The sequence below is a fragment of the Panthera pardus genome, unplaced genomic scaffold (assembly GCF_024362965.1).
Source record: "Panthera pardus isolate Hobbes unplaced genomic scaffold, ASM2436296v1 HiC_scaffold_24, whole genome shotgun sequence".
In the NCBI taxonomy this organism is placed as follows: domain Eukaryota; kingdom Metazoa; phylum Chordata; class Mammalia; order Carnivora; family Felidae; genus Panthera; species Panthera pardus.
In genome coordinates, this window is record NW_026526810.1 from 19,547,396 (window position 1) to 19,574,586 (window position 27,191).

The 27,191-nt window shown below is 37.3% G+C and overlaps 1 protein-coding gene across 4 annotated transcripts in view; it reads left to right on the forward strand.

The window, feature by feature from the left end:
- Window positions 1-27,191, forward strand: part of GABRG3 (gamma-aminobutyric acid type A receptor subunit gamma3) — a 729,606-nt gene that overhangs the window by 641,882 nt on the left and 60,533 nt on the right. The gene's annotated exons all lie outside the window — the stretch shown is intronic.

The window sequence follows — 27,191 nt, forward strand, 5'->3', positions numbered from 1 at the left end:
ATGATCTTGCTTTTCACTGTTCCTAGAATATTGAGGAATTCAGAGGATGTCCAACACCTTTGCCTACCTCTTGCAACCGCTCCCTCATAGTGCTGCAGATGAACTCCCATTGCTTACCTACATATGTACCAGGTCATCTTTCTTTTCCCCTATACAAGAGATTGCTCCAACACATCTCCTTCTCTCACACACTTTTTTTTTAGTTTCTGCTGGATCATTACTACCATCTACTTAAAAACAAGCTTTTATTTAAGTAACCTTTTTTAAAAAAATGGTTTACAGTGTGCAAAAAAAAATGACTGGTTTCCAGTCAGGTCTCCAGTGTGCAAAAAAATGACACACACAAACTGGGTAATTAAGAAGAAGATAATGAAGGGTAGAAACTATATACAATCTTGCTGGCAGGACTTATGACATATTTAAATAAGGCATTGTTGTAGGCAGAATAATGGCTCCCAAAGATGTCCATTTTCTAATCCCCAGAACCTGTGAATACATCATGTTACTTGACAAAGGAGACTTAAGGTGGCAGATGGAATTAAGGTTGGTGGTCCCCTGAACTTCAGACCGAGAGCTTATCCTGGATTATCTAGATGTGTTCATTATGAAAGAAGGAGGGATAAGAAGAGAGTCAGAAGACAATGTGACTGTGGAAGAAACTCAGAGAGGTACAATTTTGCTGGATTTGAAAATGGAGGAAGGGGCCATGAGCCAAGACAAGTGAGAGTTTCTAGAACCTGGAAAGAGCAAGGAAATGAATTCTAGAACCTCTAGAAGGGAACATGGCCCTACTGACATCTTAATTTTAGCCAAGAAAGACATATATCAGACTTCTGACCTGAAGAACTATAACATAAAAATGTTTTGTTGTTTCAAGCCACTAAGTTTGTGGTCATTGGTTACAACAGCAATAGGAAACTAATATAGACATATTGCAGTAATCTCTAGTTAGTGATATTGGGAAGCTATTACCACTTAGCTGAAGACGCAAGAAAGGGGAGTGGTTACTAGAATCTTGAGAAATAGTTGCAGTGAAAGGGCTGTATGGCAGCTAGTATCACTTTCAGCAGATAATCCAGCTGAACTGCAGCACTGAGGCAGGAAAGGATCCTAGGAATATTTGTCTTAACCTCCTTTACCTCATATTTTCTGTCCCTTCTCCCCAAGGGCTAGAAGCCAAAACTCACGGAAATTATATGGTGTGGTCCAGGTAGAAGCTTCCTGGGCATAAAGCAGGTGGAATAGAGTATAAGGTAGATATGAAGGGGAATATCTAGAATATGATTCCTCCACAAGCTACTGTCCTATTTGTGCCTGTTGCAGCAAACTCTTCTAAAGAGTCCTCTAGTCTCACCGACCCAGTACCTTCATGCCTGTCTCTGGAGCCCACCCCAGCCAGACTTTCCTCTTCACTCTTCCACCAACACTATTCTCAGCAAGGTCACCAGGGACCTCTAAAATGCTAAGCCTCCTTCTCTCTCTATGACTCCTCTTACCTCTTCCCTTAGTTTCCAGGACACACCTCTCTTAATTATCCTCCCCTTGATGTCTCTTCCTCCACATTTTGTGTTGGACCTCCATCTTCTCCACATTCTGTTTTTCTGGGAATGCCCAGGACTCCATTTTCTATCTATACTCACTCTTCTGAGTCTCATCCAGGTTTCTGTGGTGTGAACTCCAAAATTTACATCTCCAGCTCCAGATCAAATATCTCATAAATTCCAGCCTCCTGGACCCAACTACATGTTTAAGATCTCCCCTGGGATGTCTCAGAGACCAGTCCCACTTAGCATGTCCCAAACTGATGCACACACAGGCAATTCTAGCTATAGTTTTTCCCTACCAAGTGGTGACCTTTCATTTTCTCAGGCCTGAACTCCATCCTTTCATTTTCTCAGGCCTAAACTCCAGGATCATCCTCTCTCCCTTTCTTTTATATATCAAATCCAAAATATCAGCATATGCTGTTGACTATATTTTCAAAATATTCTAAATATGATGGTTCCTACCAATTGCATTGCTACTATCCTGATCTGAGTCACCATCAACTATTTCCTGAATTAGAGCATTACCCCCCTTATTTATCCTCTTGATTATAGACTTGCCCACCTATGGTCCACAAGAAAGTGATATATCATTACTGAAATCAACATTCCTCCACTAAAAACTGTTTCATGACTCCCCTTCTTTCTTAGAGCAAATGCCAGTCTTTATGATCGCCTACAAAGCCCTGTAAGATCTACCCCCTGATGTTCTGCCCCCAACGTCTCACCCAAGCACTCTCTCTGACTCCACTTCCATCATATCAAGCATGTTCTCACTATATGACTTTTGACAGACTGTTCTATGCCTAGATGCCTTTCATCAGGATTTCTTCATGACTAACTCCCCTATGTTCTATAAGTTTGTGCTCAAAAATCATCTTCTCATTGAATTCTACCCTATGAGCAATCTCTGCCTTCACTAGTTGATATAATCTATCATATAATTTATGTATTTATTAAGTTTATCTTTTTTGTTGTATTACATTAAGGGGTTATTGTCTATGTTGTTAGCTAATTATATGAAACATGTAGACTGTTCTTGGCTCCTAGTGATGTTCTCCTAAACGAAATAGAGAGGAAAATATTTGAGTCAAGGATATCAGTTAGGAGGTGGGTATGAGTCTAGGAAAGGTCATGAGTGTTATCAGAAAGAAGAGAAAATAAAGAAAAGGAAGTATTATATTTAAAAGACTTTCTGTCAGTCAAATGGACAAGTCGAGTAAGTGATGTGTATATGGGATACGACGAATACCAAAAGCAAAGAAGAATGAAGTAAAACATATTGGAGCAATATGTGATCACATCACTACAATAGGATTGGACATGTGTTGAAGGGAATAATGAAACCAGCTCAGATATTCTAGATGAAAATTCTCATTAAGTTTCCTCAATGGCAGATATGACTCCAAATCTAGTAGGCTTATCTCTTACCTATGAAATGGGGGCTGAACAAGTTGATGCCCATTTTTCTGCAGTAGAATCATGCTTGAAGGGTGTCTATAACTAGTCACACCCAAAAGGTGATACCCATAAGAACAGATCTAGATCTGGGCACCTAGCCGGCTCAGTTGGTTAAGCATCTGTCTCTTGATATCAGCTCAGGTCATGGTCTTATTGGTGTGAGATGGAGCCCATGTTGGGTTCCACACTGACAGCACGGAGCCTGTTTAGGTTTCTCTCTCTCTCTCTCTCTCTCTCTCTCTCTTTCTTTCTTTCTCTTTCTGCCCTTTCCCCACTTGCACATGTGTGCATGTTCTCTCTCAAAATAAATGAATAAACTTGAAAAAAAAACAGGTCTAGATCAAATAGTTTTTGGAATAATGCCTGCCTGAGGTTGGATCCCTCCCTGATTGTCCTATCCCATGGAGTTCTTTGCCAGAAGGGAATACAGCTGTTAGATTTCACTTGCACTTCCAGGGAGATTCCTGGGATCTGACTTTGTGCAGTATCCATTCTGGCATCTGGCTATAAGGCTTTGAGTAAAACATTTCCCCAAAGACCTATAGAGCAGTTTGGTAATTAGGCAATCTCAAATACAGCACAATGAGCTGGATGACTTTGACTATAATCATGCCAGCTAATATGGGGCATCTCGGTGTCTCAGTGGGTTAGGTGTCTGACTTTGGCTCAGGTCATGTTCTCACAGTTCAAGAGTTCAAGCCCCATGACAGTCTCTGTGCTGACAGTGCAGAACCTGGATCCTGCTTTGAATTCTGTGTGTGTGTGTCTGTACCCCATCCCCCATCTTGTTCTCTCTCTCAAAAATAAATAAATAAACTTAAAAAAATAATGCCAGCTCATGTGTAATATTCCAGTTATTATTTTAAATGTTTTACATGCACTAACTCATCTAGATTTCACAATTCCCACACACTATTACTCTTGCCATAGAAGAGTGGGCTTCAAAGCATTCCAGTTCCACCAATAACTTGCTGTGGGCACACTACTTTATCTTGAAAAGCTTTGGGTTCTCTAGAACCCCAAACAACCCTTATAGACATAGGATGATTATGTTCCGAAGAAGTGTTAAATGCAGACAAAGTAACCTTTCTGTTAAAATATCAAGACAGATAACTCTAATATATTTAGGAAGCTGTGAAAGAGCTCATAATAGGCTGATTTCCTCTTTAATATTTTTATGCAAACTTTGTTATCGTCTTAAAAGTACTTTTAACTACTATTCATAGATTCAATAATCTAATAACAATCTAATATCTCTTTTAATTGCAAAACAATTCCTGGAAGAGCTAAAATGTTCTGGACACTTCTTCATCTTAGTGAGTCCCCAGGCTTGCAAGGACAAGGATTTAGAATTTAGTGAGAGATGTTTCAATATAAATGTGTCCCATCAACTGCTGCAGGAACACAGAGGTAAAGGAAGAGCTTATTTCTGGCACTTCACATGTGATCAGGTGTTTCAGCATCTCCTCACCATTTTATTTGTTTAATTTTTTAATGTTTATTTATTTTTGATAAATAAATAAAGAGAAAGAGAGAGAGAGAGAGAGAGAGAGCACGAGTGGGGGAGGGGCAGAAAGAAAGAGGGAGATACAGAATCTAAAGCAGCCTTCAGGCTCTGGCTGTCAGCACAGAGCCCGACACAAAGCTCCAACTCATGAACCATGAGATCATGACCTGAGATGAAGTCGGACACTTAACCAACTGAGCCACCCAGGTGCCCCTCCCCACCATTTTCTATAGGTCACCAGTATATTACAAGATACCAACATCAGTGTTAGCAGAAGTGTTTCCTAACCGCAGCAATAAATTAGGAAACACTGCATACTGCATTCTCCTCCTGGAGACGCCCAGTGTGTCTAAACAAGGTAGAATTGTGTTAAATAAATCAGTCTGTGTTTAATTCTGCACTTTTCAGATGATTATACCAGAAAATACTTTTTTCATGGAATAACCAACAACTTCCTGGGCAGCATTATTAGTCTGAAAAAACATCATTTTGGGCATTTCATTTGGGTATAATAATAATGTTGTTTTTTGGGGATTTGAAGATTTATTGAATACTAAATGTCATCATTGAGGGAAAAAAAAAAAAAAAAAAAAAAGAATAGCCCCATAAAAGCAACATACTAGCCAATAACTGAGCTTTTTACTTGGAAAATATGGAATATTTAGATGTGTCTCTCACATGTACTCTGAGAGAGGAAAGGAAGAATTGCATTCTGCCACAGGAAGCTTGCAGATTTATTTGACATTTAAATTTTTATCATGAGGAATACTAATTTCCTTCAAGTGAGATTATTTTTACCAATACTGTGGCCATAAGAAAATTAGATTAAATCTGAGCTTATACTTTAAAAAATTTTTTTAACGTTTATTTATTTTTGAGACAGAGAGAAAGACAGTATGAACGGGGGAGGGGCAGAGAGAGAGGGAGACACAGAATCAGAAGCAGGCTCCAGGCTCTGGGCCATCAGCCCAGAGCCCGACACGGGGCTCGAACTCACGGACCATGAGATCGTGACCTGAGCTGAAGTCGGACGCTTAACCAACTGAGCCACCCAGGCGCCCCTGAGCTTATACTTTTAAAAAGTTTTAGAACCATAGTCAATCTTGCGTATAATATACTTGTAATGAAAACATTTTTTACATGTAAAAAATATTCCAATACATATGTTTATTAATTAATAATCGTTATGTGCACTGTTAGCCATTGATGGGCATTAATTATAGCCTGAAAACAATTATCATAGATTGTTGTTGATTATTGGCAGAATCCAGATTATGTGAACCAGGAAATTGATTCCTTAGTAGAATGAGTGTTTACAAAATAAAGTAAAAATTACGAATAGTTTTTTTTTAAGAATTTCTTTATTTGGCAATCTCATTCTTATGTTGCAATGTTTCCAGTTACAAAAACCAAAGCAAAAAAAAAAAACCCAAAACAAAACAAAGCAAAAAAACTCTGTTCCTGCAGGAGTTTATTTACTGATCAAAAATATTGGGTTTTTATACTCTTCAGGGTATGTTGATAATTCAGGTGAGTTTCATATTATACAGTGTCTCCCCACACCATTCTTAGCTTCACATCATCTTTCTAGGATCCCCAGTGTGGCCTCACAAATACCATTGCAGTTTGGGGAGATCTGACCTGATCCCCCACTTTTTAATGAGGGAATTCCTGGGTAGCATATTCCTCTTTGTGTATAAATTCAAACTTAATGGAATTCATATCCAATGTAATGGATTTGAAAAAGAGGTACTATGAGCCCCTTAAAACCCAAAGCAGCATCATGACAAATGTCTGGCTTTGCCTTGTTGATCCTCTTCTTTAAAATCCTTTTAAAGTAAATAAAACAAAATTATTACAACAATTCATTTATTCATTTATCTAATTCACAATATGCAGAGATAAAACTTAAACCTCTGGTTACTATTAAGGCTTGCAAGAAAGTACAGCTGGAATAAGTGGGAACATTTCTCATATATAACTGTGCATAAGGTCTATGCACTCAAGATAACATGAGATGGCAGTGTGGTAGCTGAAGCCCACAAGGATGAGAAAGCATGCTGTGCCTGCACACCACAGTGTCCTGTTCCATACATGTTTTTCTGGCCATATCCAGCATGAATTCAGGTGTCAACATTTAAGACAGTTTAATGAATATTCATGAAACACCGTTGTGTGGCTAAGTGTGTCTGGCATTTTGCAATATGGAACGGTCACCCACAGTGCTTTGATGGCATTTTAGAGGACCCCTGTTAGATAAATGTCTTTTTATAGACCAATGTCATCACTTGTTTTCAATCTCTTAACTCAAAAAGATGATGGCAATAATATAGAATTACACATCTCTTGTTTCCAAGAAGATTAAAGCCTTTGGAGCATTATCTATCTAAATGGTTCTCAGAAATCATTGTGAAGTTTGAAGAAGATGGATATTATTATTCCGTGTTTTCTAATATCTATAATTAATTTTACTATGGAACTTATCTGTGAAATGGAAGATCAAAGAAATAAACCTCACAATCATGAGGCCAGGTGTCCAGTATCTAGGTATGTTGCCAACACCAAATACTTTGAGATGAACTGACTTCATTATTGCCTCACATTATCATGGAATCTGTGTGAGCACTATCTTCATTAACCCCAACATCCTTTGGGTGTGACCCTGGACAGCCACTTTTATCTGACTGGTCCTCCTTTTCTCTGTTAAGATAACAGGAATATAAAAATATTATTTTTATGACTGTATAATAAATATGCTTACTTAAATAATAATAAATAAATAACAAATAAATAATAAATAAATAAATAAATAGGCTTACTTAAAATTTGCAAACACCATTTAAGAGCATGAGTGACCATATGTGTTCCCTGGGGTGGTTGTAGGAGTAGCACAAAATGATTGTCTCATAATTCTGGATGTGGGAAATCCAAATTCAAGGTGTCACCAGGGTTGGTTCCTTCTGAGGACTGCACAGGAGGATCTGCTCCCACTCCATGGCTTGTAGGTGGCATTGTCTCTGTGCCTTCACGTCACCTTCCTTCTGTGCATGTCTGTCCCTATGTTTGAATTTCCCCTTTTGTATAAGAATACTAGTTATATTGGATATAGACCCCTTGGTCCACGCTACTCCAGTTAAACTTCATCTTAACTAATTACATCTACAATGACTGTATTTACAAATAAAGTAACATTTTTAGGTACTTGGTGTGAGGAGTATAATACTTTTTGGGGAACACAGTTCAACCCATAATAGTAACCAAGAAAGTATCACACACCATGATAATTAGCATTTCGATTGCATTTGGAAATGAGACTTTCTTTGTCCCAAACACATTCTTTATACTTGAATTCCCTTAAGGATTAGTGTCCCCTCCCAAGTGGACTGTTTTCATTGACTGTGAAGAAAATAGGCCATGGGCTAGCACAGCTAGCATGTGTGACCTGCTGATGGGCAGCCTTTGCATCATCTAGTAAGTAGTAGGAAATTGAGATTCCTAGGCCTCACCTTGAACCTTTTAGGTCAGAATCTCTTGGAGGAGGAGTCCAGGACTCTGAATTTCATACCCCTATATGATTCTGATGATACTGAAAGTTGGCATGTACTGGGTGGACCAGACCAGACTATAGTAGATGGATGGTGTAAAAATCTCATTACTGTGAGATCAAAGCCAGTAAAGAATAATCTCCTATGATGATTTCTGACTGAGTCAACAGTGTGCTGTATTTTGTATGTTACTGATGTTTCTGAACGTTCTTTAGATAGTCTAGATAGTTGCCTTCTTCAACTGTTTCCCCAAGGATGGTTACAGCAAATCTTTTCCTTTGTTTTAGCCCAATGCCATTTTGGAAAATGAAAGCCAGAAATTTTATATCTAAATACATAGATTCTACCAATTATAATAGGAAATAAATCTATAAGAATACCTCATATATATTGCTGGTTTGGTTCCAGACTACCAAAATAAAGCCAATATCATAAAAAAGCAAGTCAAACAATTTATTTGGTTTCTTAGTGCATATATAACATACATTTACATTGTACTATATAGTCTATTGAGTTTGCAATAGCATTTTGTCTTTAAAAATAAAGTAATACCTTAATTTAAAAAATAATGTTATTGCCAAAAAATGCTGTTATCTGAGCTTTCAGCAAGTCATAATTTTTTTGCTGGTGGAAGGTCAGTGTTGTTGGCTGCTGACTGGTCATGATGACAGTTGCTGAAGGTTTGGTGTGGGTGTGGCAATTTCCTAAAGCAAGAAAACAATGAAATTTGTCACATCAATTGACTCTTCCTTTCACAAACAATTTATCTGCAGCATGTGATGTTGTTTGATAGAATTTTACCTACAATAGAACTTCTTTAAAAATTGAAGTCAATCCTCTGAAGACTCTGCCACTGTTTTGTCAACTAAGTTTATGTAATATCCTAAATCCTTTGTTGTAATTTTAAGAATCATCACAGCACCTTTACCAGAAGTAGATTCCACTCAACTGTAAGAAGCAACTCCCCATCCATTAAAGTTGTATGCTTAGACTGTAGCAATCCAGTCACATCTTTGGGCTCTAATTCTAATTCTGGTTCTCTTGCTATTTCTCCTACATGTGTAGTTATTTCCTCCACTGAAGTCTTGAACCTCTTAAAGCCATCCATGAGGATTGGAACTAAGTTCTTCCAATCTCCTGTTCATGTTGATATTTTGACTTCTTCCCATGAATCACTCATGTTCTTAATGACATCTCGAATGGTGAATATTTTCCAGAAGATTTTCAATTGACTGTCCAGAACTATCAAGGAAATCATTATCTATGGTAGCTATACCCTTATGTAATTTATTTCTTAAGTAATAAGACTTGAGAGTTGAAATGACTCCTTGATCCATGGGCTGCAGAATGGATCCTGTTAGCAGGCATGTAAACAATATTAATTTCATATATCTCTATCAGATCTCTTGGGTAACCAGGTACATTGTCAATGAGCAGTAATATTTTGGGGGAAAAATCTTTTCTCAGCAGTAGGTATCAACAGTGGGCTTAAAATCTTCATTAATCATATTGTAAACAGATGTGCTGTCATTCAGACTTTGTTGTTCCATTTATAGAGCACATGCATAGTAGATCTAGCATAATTGTTAATGGTCTTAGGATTTGGGAATAGCAAATGGACATTGGCTTCAACTTAAAGTCATGAGCTGCATTAGCCCCTAGCAACAGGGGCTGATCTACATCAACACTTACCTCTTTACCTTGTACTTTTATATTATGGAGACAGCTTCTTTCCTTAAACCTCATTAACCAATCTCTGCTAGCTTCAGACTTTTCTTCTGCAGCTTTCTCACCCCTCTCAGCCTTCACAAAATTGAAAAAAAAGGTTTTTTTCTCTGGAATATGTTTTGACTTAAGGGAATGTTGTAGCCGATTTGATCCTCTATGCAGACCACTAAAACTTTCTCCATATCAGCATTAAGGCTGTTTCACTTTCTTGTCATTTGTCTGTTCACTGGAGTAGTACTTTTAATTTCTTTCAAAAACTTTGCCTTTGCATTCACAACTTGGATAACTGGTGCAAGAGGCCTCGCTTTTGGCCTGTCTCAGCTTTCAACATGTCTTCCTTGCTAAGGTTAATCATTTCTAGCTTTTGATTTCGAGTAAGAGATGTATGACTCTTCTTTTTACCTTAACAGTTGGAAACCACTGAAGGGTTATTAACTGGCCTAATTTCAATATTGTGTCTCAAGGAATAGGGAGGCTTGAGGAAAGGGAGCGAGATGGGGAAAGAGTTGGTGAAGCAGTCAGAACACACACACTTTTCAATCAAATTTGTTATCTTATATGGGTGCTGTTCTTGGCACCTCAAAACAATTAGAATAGTCACATCAAAGATCACTGATCACAGATCACCATAATAAAAATAATAATAAAAAAGTTTGAAATATTGGGAGAATTACCAAAATGTGACACAAAGACAAAAAGTGAGCAAATGCTATTGGGAAAATGGTGCCAGTACACTTTTTGGATGCAGGGTTGCCACAGACTTTCAATTTATTTAAAAAAATGTAGTATCTGTGGAGTGCAATAAAGCAAAGCCCAATAACACAAGGTATGCCTGCATTAGATTATTTTTCTGACAACTTATATACAATTTCTTCACTGAGAAAAACTTGCATAAAATTTAAGTATATGTATATATGTGTGTGTGTATGTGTGTGTGTGTGTGTGTGTGTGTGTGTGTATGAATTATTTTAAATAAGTCAATGACAACACATGTGACCTGGGTTTTCAAAAATTTTATTAATTTAAAAGAATTAAAAATTTATAGATATGTGTACATGCACATGTTAGTATATAAACATACATTGTCTTTCTCTGTCAGCTGAGAGGTTCTAGAGCAGTGATACCCTAGTACCAGTGAGACAAAATCTTTGTTTCTAATGCCAATCTCCAGTAAAAGGAAACGAAGTTCCTTGGAGGAATGGTTGATTGTATGGCTTGGGCCATACATACATATTGTACTTACATACAATATGTAAGTAAGACTAGATCATCTTGCAGTGCCAGGAAGAAAGAAAATGTTAAGACATTCACACACACACATAATGACAAGGATATGTCAAAAAGAAATAAGAGCCAACTAAGATGTTGCGATTGTTAAAGCCGACTACTATGAGCAATAAAATAAATAAAGTAGTATTGGGCTATAACTAAGTGTAAAATAATTATACATGAAAATGATCTGGAGTCCCTACTGATATAAATAAATGATTGAATAAATAAATAGGAGAAAATGGACAAATACCCTGTGCATATTAATATGTAGATGTAATTTATGTAGATATCACACTGTCAGGGAAATATAGACTGACTCCTATTCAAGTGTGAGCTGCACATAATGATTTCCTTTTAAAGAGTACAGTATGGAAAGAGATGGGCGAAACAGTTGGTAAAGCAGTCAGAACATGCACAATATATGTTGTATGGAAACAGTATGGAAAAATATTACAGAGCAGACATTTGACAAACACCAGGTCAGCCAGTGGATCAAGGTGAGCATCAAGAGTCATATAATGGTAGTGGTATGTACCATTGATATGATGTGATGGAAATGGTACTTTACCTCTGGTCACTTACTCCAAAAGACATAGAAGCCCAGTCTAATAATGAGGAAAACATGAGACAAATTACAATCAAAGCATATCCTATAAAATACTTTACCCATACTTCTCAAAACTGCCAAGGTCATCACTAACAAGGGAAGCCTGAAAAACTGTTACAACCACTTAAAGTCAATATGGTATCCAGTGGAGGATGGAAGATGGTGGAACAGCATGGAAATTTTTTGTGTCTTGCATCCATGAAATACAGCCAGATCAAAACTAAACCTTCCTTCACACCTAGAAAACTGATTTGAGGATTAACAACAATCTGTACAACCTGAACCACAGAACTCAGCAAGTATGTGGTACAGAGAGGTGAACTTGAGGGAGAGAAAAGCTGCAGAGGGCAGGGAGCTGTTTTTCCTTGTAGAGAGAGGACAGAAACCGGGGGTGGGGGGGGGGAGGCAGAGAATACAGGCAAAGCATCTTCCCAACAGCAGCTGGAGAGAAAGTGAAAAGTGGAAACAGCCACAGGGACTGAACTAAAAAGGGAAAAAAGAGAAAGGAAAGGGTTTAAATTCCATTAAGACTCTATAAACAGGGGGAACACAGACTCTGAAACTCTGCATCTCAATACCTGGCGGTGGTCTGGTGAGAAGGGCAAATCCCCAGGAGCAGAATGAAGTCCAGGGCTGTTCAGGCCACATGGAGAGAGGTGGTTCCCCTGCTGGAAGGACATCTGGTAGAGGCTGTGTGGATCCCTCACAGGCAAAGGCCCCAATGGACCTGGGAGAACAATGACATTCACTGGTGCTGGAACAAGGTCATTGGGGGTGAAGCCTGGTGCTAGATGTGTGTTGTGATTTTCCATAATCCCTGAAACACAGCTGCTACACAACTATATGAACTTTTTCTGGGGCGGGCTGGCACCCAGCTGCAGTCTCTGGGCATCGGCAGCAGCATGGTCCTGCGAGTGTTCCTGGCTACAGCTGGTACCTGGCCATTTCTTGGTGAGACCCTCCCACAGAGGGGTATAATGGGTCAAAGCCACAGTCCCTAAGAAATAAGGAATTGGGAAAAACAGCCGCATTTGAGATAAAACTCAGAAGGGAGGTGCTGCCTGGGGGTTGGCCATGGACAGTGTAAAAGTGATGAGTGGACGGAACTAAAGACAAAAGATGGGTGTGTGATTGCTGATCAGGGAGAACAGAGTTCTAATACTAGAGACTGCCATTTTCACCACTCCTGCGCATGTGCATAAACACCTACAAGGGCCACAACAATCCAGCCCAGTAAGCTAACCAGCACCATCTACTGGAGAAGGAGCTGTTACACTAAGCCCTGCCCAACTGGGCCAACCTCGCTGTTCAGGAAAACAAATCTCTCCATTAGCTTAGTTTACAGACTATAAAGCGTTTCATATTTTGACTTCTAGGAGAAAACGAAGTAATTTCAATCATATTTCAGTCTGTTTGCTGGTTCATGTATTCAATTTTCTTTTCCTTTTCCTTCTTTGTCATTTCTTTTCTTTTTCATAAATACAGAAAGACAAAAATTTTATTTTTATTTTCAATTTTTATTAAAAATATTTTCTTTAATTTTTTCTACTTCATATTTTACTTTTGTGTAAATTTTTCAAATTCTATTTTACTTCCACCATTTCATTTTATTGTTTTGCAGTGTATTCATTTTTTTCAAATTTTCAAACGATTTCCTATTTCTTTCTTTCCCCTTTTTTTTCCTCTAAGCTATCAAGCCCCTTTCAACCCCAGACCAAAACACAACCTAGGATCTAGCATCATTTATTTGATTTGGGCATGCATGCACATGTGTGTGTTTAACTTTTTAATTTTAATTTTCTTTTAATTTTAACTTTTTCTTACTCATCAATTCCTTTTCTCCCTTCAAAATGACAGAATGAAGGAATTCACCCAAAAGAGAGATCAGGAAGAAATAACAGCCAGAGATTTAACCAACACAAATACAAGAAAGATTTCTGAACCAGAATTTATAATCATGATACTGAGAATACTAGCTGGGGTCAAAAATAAGTTAGGATCCCTTTCTGCAGAAAAAAAAAAAAAAAAAAAAAAGCAAAAGATAGGACGAATAAAAAATGCTATAACTGAGCTGCAATTTGGAATGGATGCCATAGCAGCAAGGATGGATGACTCAAAGCAGAGAATCAGCGATATAGAAGGCAAACTTATGGAGAATAATGAAGCAGAAAACAGAAGGAGACTAAGGCAAAAGAGCACGATTTAAGAATTAGAGAAATCAGTGATTCATTAGAAAGGAACATCAGAATCATAGGGGTACCAGAAGATGAAGAGAGAGAAAAATGGTAGAAGGGTTATGTGAGCGAATCATAACAGAAAACTTTCCTAATCTGGGGAAAGACACAGAAATCAAAATCCAGGAAATACAGAGGACTCCCATGAGATTCAACAAAAACTGACCATCACCAAGGAATACCATAGTCCAAATCACAAAATACTCAGGTAAGGAAAGAATCATGAAAGCAGCAAGGGAAAAAAAAAATTCCTTAAACTACAAGGGAAGACAGATCAGGTTTGCAGCAAACCTATCCACAGACACTTGGCAGGCCAGAAAGGACTGGCAGGACATATTCAATGTGCTGAATCAGAAAAATATGCAGCCAAAAATTCTTTATCCAGCAAGGCTGTCATTCAAAATAGGAGGGATTAAAATGTTCCCAGATAAACAAAAATTAAAGGAGTTTGTGACTACTAAACCAGCCCTGGAAGAAATTTTAAGAGGGACTCTCTGATGGGAAAAAGGACAAAAATAAATAAATAAATACATACATACATACATACCAAAAACAACGAAGATTAGAAATTACCAGAGAACACTCCAGAAACTCCAACTCTACAAAAAACATAATGGCAATAAATTCTTATCTTTCAGTACTCTATCTAAACATCAATGGACTAAATGTTCCAACCAAAAGACATGAAGTAACAGAATGGGTAAGGAAACAAGTTCCATCTATATGCTGTTTACAAGAAACTCACTTTAGACCTATAAACACCTTCAAATTAAAAGTAAGAGGATGGAGAAATGCGTATCATGCCAATTGTCAACAAAAGAAAGCCTGAGTAGCCATACTTATATCGGACAATCTAGACTTTAAAATAAAGACTGTAACAAGAGATGAAGAAGGGCATTATATCATAATTAAGGGTTCTATCCACCAAGAAGATCTTACAATTGTAAACATTTATGCTCAAATTGTGCAAGAACCCAAATATATAAATCAATTAATGACAAACATAAAGAAACTCATTGATAATAATAACATAATAGCAGGGGACTTCAGCACCCACTCAGAGCAATAGACAGACCATCTAATCAGAAACAAGGAAACAATCATTTTGAAAGACACACTGGACCAGATGGACTTAACAGATATATTCAGAACATTTCATCCTAAGCAGAGGAATATACATTCTTCTCCAGTGCACGTGGAATATTCTCCAGAATGGACCACATACTGGACACAAATCAGCCCTTAACAAGTACGAAATGAGTGAGATCATACCGTGCATATTTTCAGACCGCAATGCTATGAAACTCAAAATCAACCACAAGAAAATTTTGGAAAGGTAACAAATACTTGAAGACTAAAGAACTTCATACTAAAGAATGAATGGGCTAACAAAGAAGTTAATGAGGAAATTAAAAAGTACATAGGAGCCAATGAAAATGAAAACACCACAGCCCAAAAGCTCTGGGACACAGCAAAGGTGGTCATAAAAGGAAAGTATATAGCAATCCAGACCCTCCTAAAGAAGGAAGAAAGGTCTCAGGAATGCAACCTAACCTTACACCTTAAAGAGCTGGGGGAAAAAAAAAAACAGCAAATGAAACCCAAAACCAGCAGAGAACAGGAAATAATAAAGATTAGAGCAGAAATTAATGCTATCAAAACCAAACAAACAGTAGAACAGATCAATGAAACCAGAAGCTGGTTCTTTGAAAGAATTAACAAAATTGATAAACCACTAGTCAGTTTGATCAAAAAGAAAAAGGAAAGGACCTAAATAAATAAAATCAAGAATGAAAGAGGAGAGATCACAACCAACACAGCAGAAATAAAAACAATAATAAGAGAATATTATGAGCAATTATACACCAATAAAATGGGCAATCTGGAAGAAATGGACAAATTCCTAGAAACAGATACACTACCAAAACTGAAACAGGAAGAAATAGAAAATTTGAACAGATCTGTAACCAGGAAGGAAATCGAATTAGTAATCAAAAATCTCCTAAAAAACAAGAGTCCAGGGCCAGATGGCTTTCCAGGGGAATTCTACCAAACATTTAAGGAAGAGTTAACACCTATACTCTTGAATCTGTACCAAAAAATAGAAATGGAAGGAAAACTTCCAAACTCTTTCTATGAGTCCAGTATTCCCTTGATTCCAAAACCAGACAAACACCCCACTAAAAAGGAGAACTATAGACCAATTTTCCTGGTCAACATGAATGCAAAAATCCTCCACAAGATATTAGCCAACCGGATCCAACAATACATTAAAAAAATTATTCACTATGACCAAGTGGGATTTACATATGGGATGCAGGGATGGTTCAACGTCCACAAAACAATCAATGTGCTTCATCATTTCAATAGAAGAAAGGACAAGAACCACATGATCCTCTCAACAGAGGTAGAGAAAGCATTTGACAAAATACAGCATCCATTCTTGATAAAAACCCTCAAGAAAGTAGGGATAGAAGGATCATACCACGAGATCACAAAAGCCATATATGAAGGACCCAATGTTAATATCATTGTCAATGTAGAAAAACTGAAAGCTTTCCTCCCAAGGTCAGAAACAAGATAGGGATGTCCACTCTCACCGTGGTTATTCAACATAGTATTGGAAGTCTTAACCTCAGCAATCAGACAACCCAAAGAAATAAAAAGCATCCAAAGCAGCCAGGAGGAGGTCAAACTTTCACTCCTCGCAGATGACATGATACTCTATATGGAGAACCCAAAAGATTCCACCAAAAAAACTGCTGGAACTGATTCATGAATTCAGCAAAGTTACAGGATATAAAGTCAATGCACAGTAATCGGTCGCATTCCTATACACCAACAATGAAGCAACAGAAAGAAAATCAAGGAATCGATCCCATTTACAATTGCAATAAAAACCATAAAATACCTATAATAAATTTAACCAAAGAGGTGAAAAATCTATACATTGAAAAGTATAGAAAGATTATGAAAGAAATTGGAAAAGACATAAAAAAATGGGAATATATTCCATGCTTTGGGTAAGAAGAACAAATATTGTTAAAATGTCAATACTACCCAAAGCAATCTACATATTCAATGCAGTCCCTATCAAAATAACGCCAGCATTCTTCACAAAGCTAGAACAAATAATCCTAAAATTTGTATGGAACCAGAAAAATCCTGAATAGCCAAAGCAATCTTGAAAAAGAAAACCAAAGCTGGAGGCATCACAATCCCAGACTTCAAGCTGTATTACAAAGCTGTAATCAAGACAGCACGGTACTGGCCCAAAAACAGGCACTCAGATCAATGGAACAGAATAGAGAACCCAGAAATGGACCCACAAATGTATGGCCAACTAATCTTTGACAAAGCAGGAAAGACTATCAAATGGAATAAAGACAGTCTCTTCAGCAAATGGTGCTGGGAAAGCTTGAGAGCGACATGCAGAAGAATGAACCTGGACCACTTTCTTACACCAGACACAAAAATAAACTCAAAATGGATGAAAGACCTAAATGTAAGACAGGAAGCCATCGAAATCCTTGAGGAGAAAGCAGGCAAAAACCTCTTTGATCTTGGCCACAGCAACTTCTTACTCAACACATCTCCTGAGGCAAGGGAAACAAAAGCAAAAATGAACTACTGTGACCTCATCAAAATAAAAATCTTCTGCACAGTGAAGGAAACAATCAGAAAAACTAAAAGGCAACTGACAGAATGAGAAACGATTTTTGTAAATGATATATCAGATAAAGTATTAGTCTCTAAAATCTATAAAGAACTTATCAAACTCAACTCCCAAAAAACAAATAATCCAGTGAAGAAATGGGCAAAAGACATGAATAGACACTTTTCTAAAGAAGACATCTAGATGGCCAACTGACACATGAAAAAATGCTCCATATCACTCATCATCAGGGGAATACATATCAAAACCACAATGAGATATCACCTGACACCTGTCAGAATGGCTAACATTAACAACTCAGAAAACAACAGATGTTGGCAAGGATGTGGAAAAAAAGGATCTCTTTTGCACTGCTAGTGGGAATTCAAACTGGTGCAGCCACTCTGGAAAATAGTATGGGGATTCCTCAAAAAATTAAAAAAACTACCCTACAACCCAGAAATTTCACTACTAGGGATCTATCCAAGGGATACAGGTATGCTATTTTGAAGGGGCACATGCACCGCAATGTTTATAACAGCAGTATCAACAATAGCCAAAGTATGGAAAGAGCTCAAATGTCCATCTTGGATGAATGGATAATGAAAATGTGATATATATATATATATATATATATATATATATATATATATATACACACACACACATACACACACACACACACACACACACAATGGAGTATTACTTGGCAATCAAAAAGAATGAAATCTTGCCATTTGCAACTATGTGGATGGAACTAGAGAGTATTATGCAAAGCAAAATTAGTCAGTGAGAGAAAGGCAAATATCATATGATTTCACTCATATGAGGACTTTAAGACACAGAAAGATGAACACAAGGGAAGGGAAGCAAAAAATACATAAAAACAGGGAGGGGGACAAAACATAAGAGACTCTTAAATATGGAGAAAAGTACTAAAGGGTTTGTGGGAGGAGGGATGGGCTAAATGGGTAAGGAGACATTAAGAAATCTACTCCTGAAATCATTGTTGCACTATGCTAACTAACTTGGATGTAAATTGAAAGAAGAAGAAAGAAAGAAAGAAAGAAAGAAAGAAAGAAAGAAAGAAAGAAAGAGAAAGAAAGAAAGAAAAGCAAAGAAAAGAAAGGCATCCAGATTAGGATCTTGAAACAGAAAAAGGACATTAGGAAATAACTTTGAAAATCTGAATAAAGTATGGACTTTAGTTACTAATAAGGTATTAATATTGTCTCACTAAATGTAACAAATAGGTTATACTAATGTAATCATTAATAATAGGGAAAACTGAGTGTAGGAACCATCTATTATCTTCACAATGTTTCTGTAAATCTAAAAGTATTCTAAAATAAAAAGTTAAAAGAAAAGGAAAGTGAATCATAATGATGAAGTTTTACTTCCAATTATTTTTTGAGTGGCTTGAAATATGCCAGCTCTTTCATTGAGATAGACTGAAAAATAAATGGATAGGATAACATTATATTCTCTTTGAAGACTGATCAGGTAGGTGCTGAAGCAACCATGACTTGAGCATACAAAATCCTGGAGAAGTAGACACCACACAGAGAGGTAAACCCACATTGTGTTGTGGCTTTATCTCTGTGGTCACTTGCTGAGCATCTGGAAATAGAAAGTGAATCCAAAAATATAGGTAAAGACTCTGAAAACAAAATGTCTCTGAAAGATCTATCTCAAGTTGGAGCATCAACAAAATGCAATAATAAGAAGCTCTTTAGGCCAGAATCCCAGGGGGAAAGGAAGATAAAGAAATGAACACTATTCTGCAAACACTTTCTAAAGTCTGAGACTGTGAAGAGAAGGAAGTTAAAGCAAGCAAAAAGCCTCTGAGAAGGATAGTCTAACAGCCCATCAGTGTCAGGAAGATAAGAATTATCATTGAGGATGCTCCACAAATAAGGGCCATGGTGAACACACCAAGAACTCAGTTACAATACCTGAAGGGTTATAGCCTAGAGCAAATGTGAAAGAGACCACCACCACCACCAACAACAATAAAAAACAAAAAAACAAACAAACAAACAAAAAAAACAAAACTTGTCCAACTACAACTAACTGAGCCTTGAGTTACCCCAGCCTCTCATTGTATTAGAATGACTAGTCCCAAACTTATTGACCAAAAAAGAAAGTGATGAACTGTCTTTGAAGGATAATAAAAAATTTTCATACAAATTTTACACAAGGTATATGCTGTTGCCAAATTAACAAATCCAAAGGAAAACTAAGAGAGTATAAGCACAGATCCACAGGGGATTAGATTTTGGAAATAGCCAGCAAAGTCTTTACTATGGAAATAACTAATATTTTTAAGAGAACAGGGGAAAAGAGAAAATTATGACTGAAAATATTGATACTTTCACCAGAGAACGCGAATATGTTTAAAAGAAAAACATTCAAATGGAGTTTTTTTTTAATTCAAGGATTTTAATTATAAACACAAAAGATAAACTTAAATTATTATATAAAAAAGTTAAAGGGAAAATATGACCAGCTAACTATAAAACAGGTCAATAGAAAATACCAAAATAAAGAAAAAATAGAAAGGAATAAATAATTTAAAAAGTTAAGAATGAAATAAAATATGTGGGGTGTGATATAAAGTTGTCATATAAATGAATTGGTAAAAAATAAAATAAAACTAAGTGCAATTAGAATTCCTGAAATGTAGGGGCGCCTGGGTGGCTCCGTCGGTTAAGCGTCCGAATTTGGCTCAGGTCATGATCTCAACATCCATGAGTTGGAGCCCTGTATCAGGCTCTGTGCTGACAGCTCAGAGCCTGGAGCCTGCTTCAGATTCTGTGTCTCCCTCTCTCTCTGACCCTCCCCCATTCATGCTCTGTCTCTCTCTGTCTCAAAAATAAATAAATGTTAAAAAAAAATTTTAGAATTCCAGAAATGTAGGCCATAGAAAATGAGATGCGCTATCTGAAGACATAAAGACTTAAAATTACCCTTGATAAATGAAGACATTAACTCACACACTCAGCAACACTTGTGAAGTCCAAAGGATGAATAATACAAAGGGAAACACTGAACTGCCAAAGACCAAAGGCAAAAAGTATGTCTTTAAGTATTAAGAGGAAAAAAAAAAAAAAAGACACATTACCCTCAAAGGAGCAAAATTAACACAGACATCTGTCTTTGAACTAGAAATCAAGGCTGCGAAATGACAATGGAATTCCAAGTATGAAAAGAAGCAGAGTATTTATTATTTTTTTTCACTCAAATATCCAATTTAAGAAACAAAGCAAATGAATAAACAAACAAAAAAGAAGAGAGAGACAAAAAAAAAAAAAAACAAACAAAAAACCAGACTCTTAAACATAGAAAACAAATTGGTGTTTGCCAGAGGGGAGGTAGTTGGAGGGATGGGTGAAATAGATAAAGGGGGTTAACAGTACACTTATTTTTTTGAGCTCTGAAAAATGATTACACTTATTGAATCATTATATTGTATATCTGAAACTAATATAATACTATATGTTAATTATAGTTTGATTAAAAACAAATAAAAAGAAGCAGAATTTGATATCCAACAAAATAGGCAATAAAAATAAAAGTGAAATGATGATGTTTTCAGGCAAAGGAAACATAGAGAGAGAGTGAAAGAGATTGACTTTGTGATTATTATAGGAAGCTGCTTTTGTCTATTTGGGTTAAACCTTTAAGTGAAAGAGCAGACCTACGCTGGCCGACTCCATCTTGTTCTGTGTCCTCCACCTTGAGTGACTATGTCCCCGACATGGACCCTTTCTGAGAAAATCGCAGAAACCTCAGACCACGCCTCCTCCCTTTGAGTAACCTCCCCCTCACCCGTTCAAACTTCCCGATCAAAACACACCTGGAGACATGCGTAACGGGACTCCAATCCTTCCCCAGACAATTGGCTGAGGCCACGACCCTTCCCCAGCCAATCGGCTGAGGCCACAGCCATTACCTCACCAACTGCCCCTAGACCCCTATAAAACCTTTGTGCTTTTGAAACTCACTCTCTCTGGCATCTCACCGCTGCGTCCATGCAGATAGGGGATTGAGCTCGAGCTAGCTTGAATAAAGGCTCTTTGCTTTTACATGGGACTTGGCTCCCTGGTGGTCTTTGGGGATCGCGAATTCTGGGCATAACATAAGATATTTGCATACTAATGCATTTCTTTGATGTATCAAGACTACCTATAATGTCCATTTGAACCTGAGTCCAATTGTCTAAAATCACTTGGGCAAGTCACCCAGCATTTTTTTATCCTGAGGATCAGAACATCTACAGCAAGTTTTGTGACATGGAACCAAAACTGTGAAACACATTCTGTGGTGGGCATATTTATGGCAAGCTTAGAGCATGCTTAGAGCATGCTTAGAAGTGGCTTTCTAGCAAAGGCAGTCCTAACAAAGGCATCAAAGGAGGAGACCCCCAAATTTAACTGCCCTAGTGGCTTTCCCCCTGGTGCCTGTTTTATTACAAAGCCCCAAATAGACCCCCTAAGAGATAAAAGTTTTTACAGTCAAAGTAACCATGAGAAAGAGCTGTTCTTCCATGACTACGGCAAAAGCCACACTATTTGATGTGATTGCCTGATATTTTTGAAGTTTATTTAAGCTTTAAGTTAACAGCTTCTGTAAGTAATTCTCCAAACTCCCCCCAAATTATTCTGTACATTAAATTTTGCATATTCAACAGGTAGGTCATGCTCCAGTTGAATTAAAACAAAAACAAAAACAAAAAAACAACAACAAAAAAAACTTTCTCTGATAGTGCCCACCGTAAAGAGTAAGCACAGAGGGTGGGAGAATGGAGTCAGACTTCCCAGCTTTGATTTCAGCAATACCATTTATCTGCTAATGTAAGGGTTAAATTGTAGTGTAGGGCTAACGTGTAGATTGAAAAACAACAGCTTTGTTCTGACACTGAAGGTCAAGAGATAACAGCCTTGCTTTACTCTTTTAAAGTACACTTCATACTCTTGTAAATCAGGCTTCACCAACTAAGGAAACAAATGCTCAAAGAAAAGAGCATCAGAAGCAAGGTCAAGGAGATCCACTGGTTGCAACTTAGCAGCAGAAAGTCTAAAATAATCACCTCATCCGGCAACTGTTCTAACTCATCTGGGAACTGTTTCTAACTCGTCTGGGAACTGTTTCTCTGTTCTGTTCCCAGGTGATGATACAACAATGTGATCGGCCATAAAAACTCTGTACCCCAGCTGTTCGGGGCTGCACTCTTATCAAGAGTGTTGGTCCCAATCTGTCGGCTTTGTCTCTCATTGCAATAAACTTTGTTGTGACTGTCACTGGTGCCCCCAGCATTCTGTTTCAGGAGTCGTGTGGATGCAATACTATCTTACCTTGAGCAACTTCTGTGATCCATCCATGTACACCTCTCATAAATGAGAAGGAAATTGCCTTCTCCTTTATTTTTTAAGTTTATTTATTTATTTTGAGAGAGAAAGAGAGTGCATAAGTGGGGGAGGCTCTGAAAGAAGAGACAGAATCCCAAGAAGTCTCCATACCATCAGCAGAGCCCAATGTGGGGCTCCTACTACAAACTGTGAGATCATGACCTGAGCCAAGATCTAGAGTCTTGAAGCTTAACCAGAAACTTCTAGATCTAGAAGCTTAACCAGCTGAGCCACCCAGGTGCCCCTGCCTTCTCCTTTATATGGATATTGTGAATTTAAGTAAACCACCATATGTGAAGTGCATAATTGCCATCACTATATACAAATATTATCTTTTATTATTTGCTTTAATACAGTTCCTGTGAGGGAGGATTATGATATTCCCCACATTACTTCATTTAGTAAACAGTCCATTAAATCAGCTGTTAGCATTTTATTCAATGAAACATGCTTTAACATGGCAGTAGAATGAGATTTGTATCTTGAATGCAAATAGGAATGTATGTTTAAAATAGCTTCAGTAGAAGAAACTCTAAAACTGGTTTCTTCTTGGCTTTTTGTCATATTTGTCTGAGTACAATCTGAGTAATAAATCAGTCTGGGTTTTATAGTCAGAATTTTAAAAATAGCAACAGTGTCTTTGTTCACAAGATTTAGTGAAAAATCTTTCAAACCTACTGTGAATCATCTTCCTCCTCTAATTCAGAGAGGAAATGTGGAAAAAACACTGCTTGGTTGAATGAACTGCTCATCCACTAAGAAAATTGAAATTCTATGATACAGATCACATCTGACTATGTCTATTCTTTTAAAATTAGACTTAATTAACTACTCCTTAAAAGAAAAATTATCTTTCCATGGGACCTGAACAAATTATAATATTTAGAATATGGTGACAGTGAAATTTATACATATACCATTTTACAGTTTTCATTTGCCTCTCAACTTGCACTTTGAGAAAGGTAGAATATGTGCCCATATCTTTATTAATAGGTAAGGGACTAAATCTCAGGAAGATCGCAGGCATGGCCCACAGCAACACCCAATATATGCTGCAACTGATGTTAGAGACTTTTACTCTGAGGCCAGTGGCTTTTCCATGACATCACTGGAACAAAGGGTTAACAGTACTTCCTGTGGCTAGCGCTCAATTTTCAGAATATTTTATTTTATCTAGTTCTATGTTGGGTTAAACTTCATTGGTATATTTCCTAGAATGGTTTATATTGTATATCTTTTTTTTTTTTTTTCCATTATGGAGTTACATTCCTGCTTCCAATCATTTGATCGGAGGAAATGTCTTAAATTTGTACAGTCACATAAGGAAAGATGATAATTTAAAATTATTTGTAAAAAGAATTATATTATTGTTGAAATTTAGATCTCTGGCAAGGAATGATCTAGTATATCCCCATTTTTAAAATGCTAGTTAACAGATGGCAAACCTGAGTCTTTAAACTTGTTTATATAAACTAGTGTCAAGGCTTAAGACAACTATTGAGTGTTCTTATTGAGTACATCATTCTAGAAAGTGCCAGGGGGGTCCTGGTTACATACAATCAAACAACTCTCCCAACCCTATGCTAAGGTACTGGTACCTGTCTGCATCTTAGCAAGTATGTCACACCATGCTTCTCCCCATTCCCTTCCACACCACTCTGATTAACTTTAATCATCCCTACATGGATATGTTCAGCCAGGAAGCCATTTTTGAGACATCTCTTAGGGGTGCCTGGGTGGCTCAGTCAGTTAAGCATCCGACTTCAGCTCGGGTCATGATCTCATGGTTTGTAAGTTCAAGCCCAGCGTCAGGCTCTGTGCTGACAGCTCAGAGTTTGGAGCCTGTTTGGGATTCTGTGTCTCCCTCTCTCTGCCTCTCTCTCTCTCTCAAATAAATAAATAAATATATATATATATATATATATATATATATATATATATATATATAAATCTCTTAAAGACTAGGTGAAGTAGGACAGCCATTTACTTCCACAATGCCCTGATTTTGCCCCCAGGGTAGCATTTATCACATTGTGATGTATTCTAATTGTAATCAAAGAGGAAATGTAAAACACAGATAAGAACAAGAACTCTGGAGCCATCATGCCTGGGTTTAAATTCCGGGCTTAAACATACAAATTGTGTCATCTTGGACAGTTATCTTCCCTCTCTGAGCCTCAGTTTTCTCATCTGTAAAATGGGGAAGACAGTACTAGCGCCTGCTTCAGAGACAAAGCTCTTGTGAGGATTAAATGAGCTTGAAAATAGTAATAATTGCATAGCATATATTGTGTGTATGTTTCCAATAAATTGACCTATTTGTATCCCAGGGATCTAGCAAAGTACATAATTCTCTCAAAAAGAAAGTACTTGGGGGGCACCTGGGTGGCTCAGTTGGTTGAGTGCCCGACTGCGACTCAGGTCATGATCTTGCAGTCCGTGGGTTCAAGCCCTGCATCAGGCTCTGTGCTGACAGCTCAGAGCCTGGAGCCTGCTTCAGATTCTGTGTCTCCCTCTCTCTTTCCCTCCCCAACTCATGCTCTGTCTCTCTCTCTCTCTGTCAAAAATAAATAAACATTAAAAAATTGAATAAAAAAAGAAAGTACTTGGTAGATATATGAATGTGTGGAAGAAAAAAGAACGGTTTGTTTACCAAACAAGTCAAAAAGAAAAATATTTCACTTTACCAACATTTAATTGTCATCTTAGAAATATTAATATGAGACCATTAAGGTGATACAGTAATAAAGGGAATGCATTTTGAATTTTAGTAGTGTGTTTTACTGCTTGTTTATAATTTTATTACTTAAAATTTAATTGATAAAGGATACTTTTATCTACTTTGTACTTTACAGGTAACACTTATTTTGGTGTGTGAATACAAATGTCTGAATTGATATTTGTGATTTCAAGCAGATTAATTTATTAAGTTCTTTGATATACATGTTAATTGGACAGCACAAGCACATGGTTTACCACAATTTCATTTTCTAAGAAAACCCTATACACTTTTGACAGGAGTCAGTTTTAAGAAACTTACACTGTTATAGCCTGGAATCTCTTTGGAGGCTGTCCCTACTAGGCTGTCTGCCTAGGTAGGGAATTCAGTCCTAAGGAATTCATAGAATTCCTTAGAGGGTCAGGAGTTTAAACTATTAATGTTCATCCAGAAGGTAACTCATCTGAAGATTTTGGTCTGACTTCCATTTTTCTTTTTAATCAACATAGAATCTGGGGGAAATACAGACCTATTTCCCAAGATTACTAAATGTTTGCCCACCAGAGACAAGCTTCCTTTACCATGGTAACATTTGCACAGTAAGCCATCAATTACAGAAGCCGGGGGATGTTTCCTTTGTCCAATGACACTTTTCCTATTGGTTCTGTTTCTATATGGCTGTAACTAAATGGATATTTCAATACAAGAAGTAGTCCTTACAGATCCCAATGCTCCCTGGACAATAACCCTGTTCTTTGGACCTTACTCCCTTTTCCACTCTGCTCTCCACACTCACTGAGACAGAAGAATGAAAATACTTTCAGAGACCACTTCCAGCTCTTACCCTATCACCCTTCCTGCCATTTCTTCATTATTGTCCTTGTTTCATTACTATACCTATCTCTGTGGTCATGAAGGAGGTCTGAGGTCAGAGTCATGCTGCTTTGGATTTAGTAGTCCACATTCTCCTTCTGATTGGCTCTAAAACAAAAGGAGACTTATTCAATTTATCAGAATACCATACATTTACAGCAGGAATGCAATGGTTTTCTAACTGCTTGACCCTTGGCAATGCCCTTCTCTCACCCTGTTTGCTGTGTGCTCTGCTTACAAGAAGTACCCATTGGTCTAGATTCATAATCCATATGAGCCTAGCCTCACTCTGCTGTGGGTGACACATCAGCTCCTCACTGCAGCCAATGTCACCAATTCATGATCATCAATGACCTGGAATCACTCTTCTGAGGGTGCATACAAACTGTTATTTAGTCAACCTGCTTACTCCTCCTAGAGAAGTAAAGAACATAATTAAAGAAATCACACAGTCTGAGGAAAAGCTTACACTGAAGTAATAATGATAAGAACATTTAGAAATTACTCTGTTACTCCCTGTATTCTTATTTCAAATGCATGAGCAATGTTGGCAACTTGCATACCTCTAAATTTTCTTCTCCATTACCCTTACATACTAAAGCTACCATTATTTCCTTCTTTATATATGTGTATGT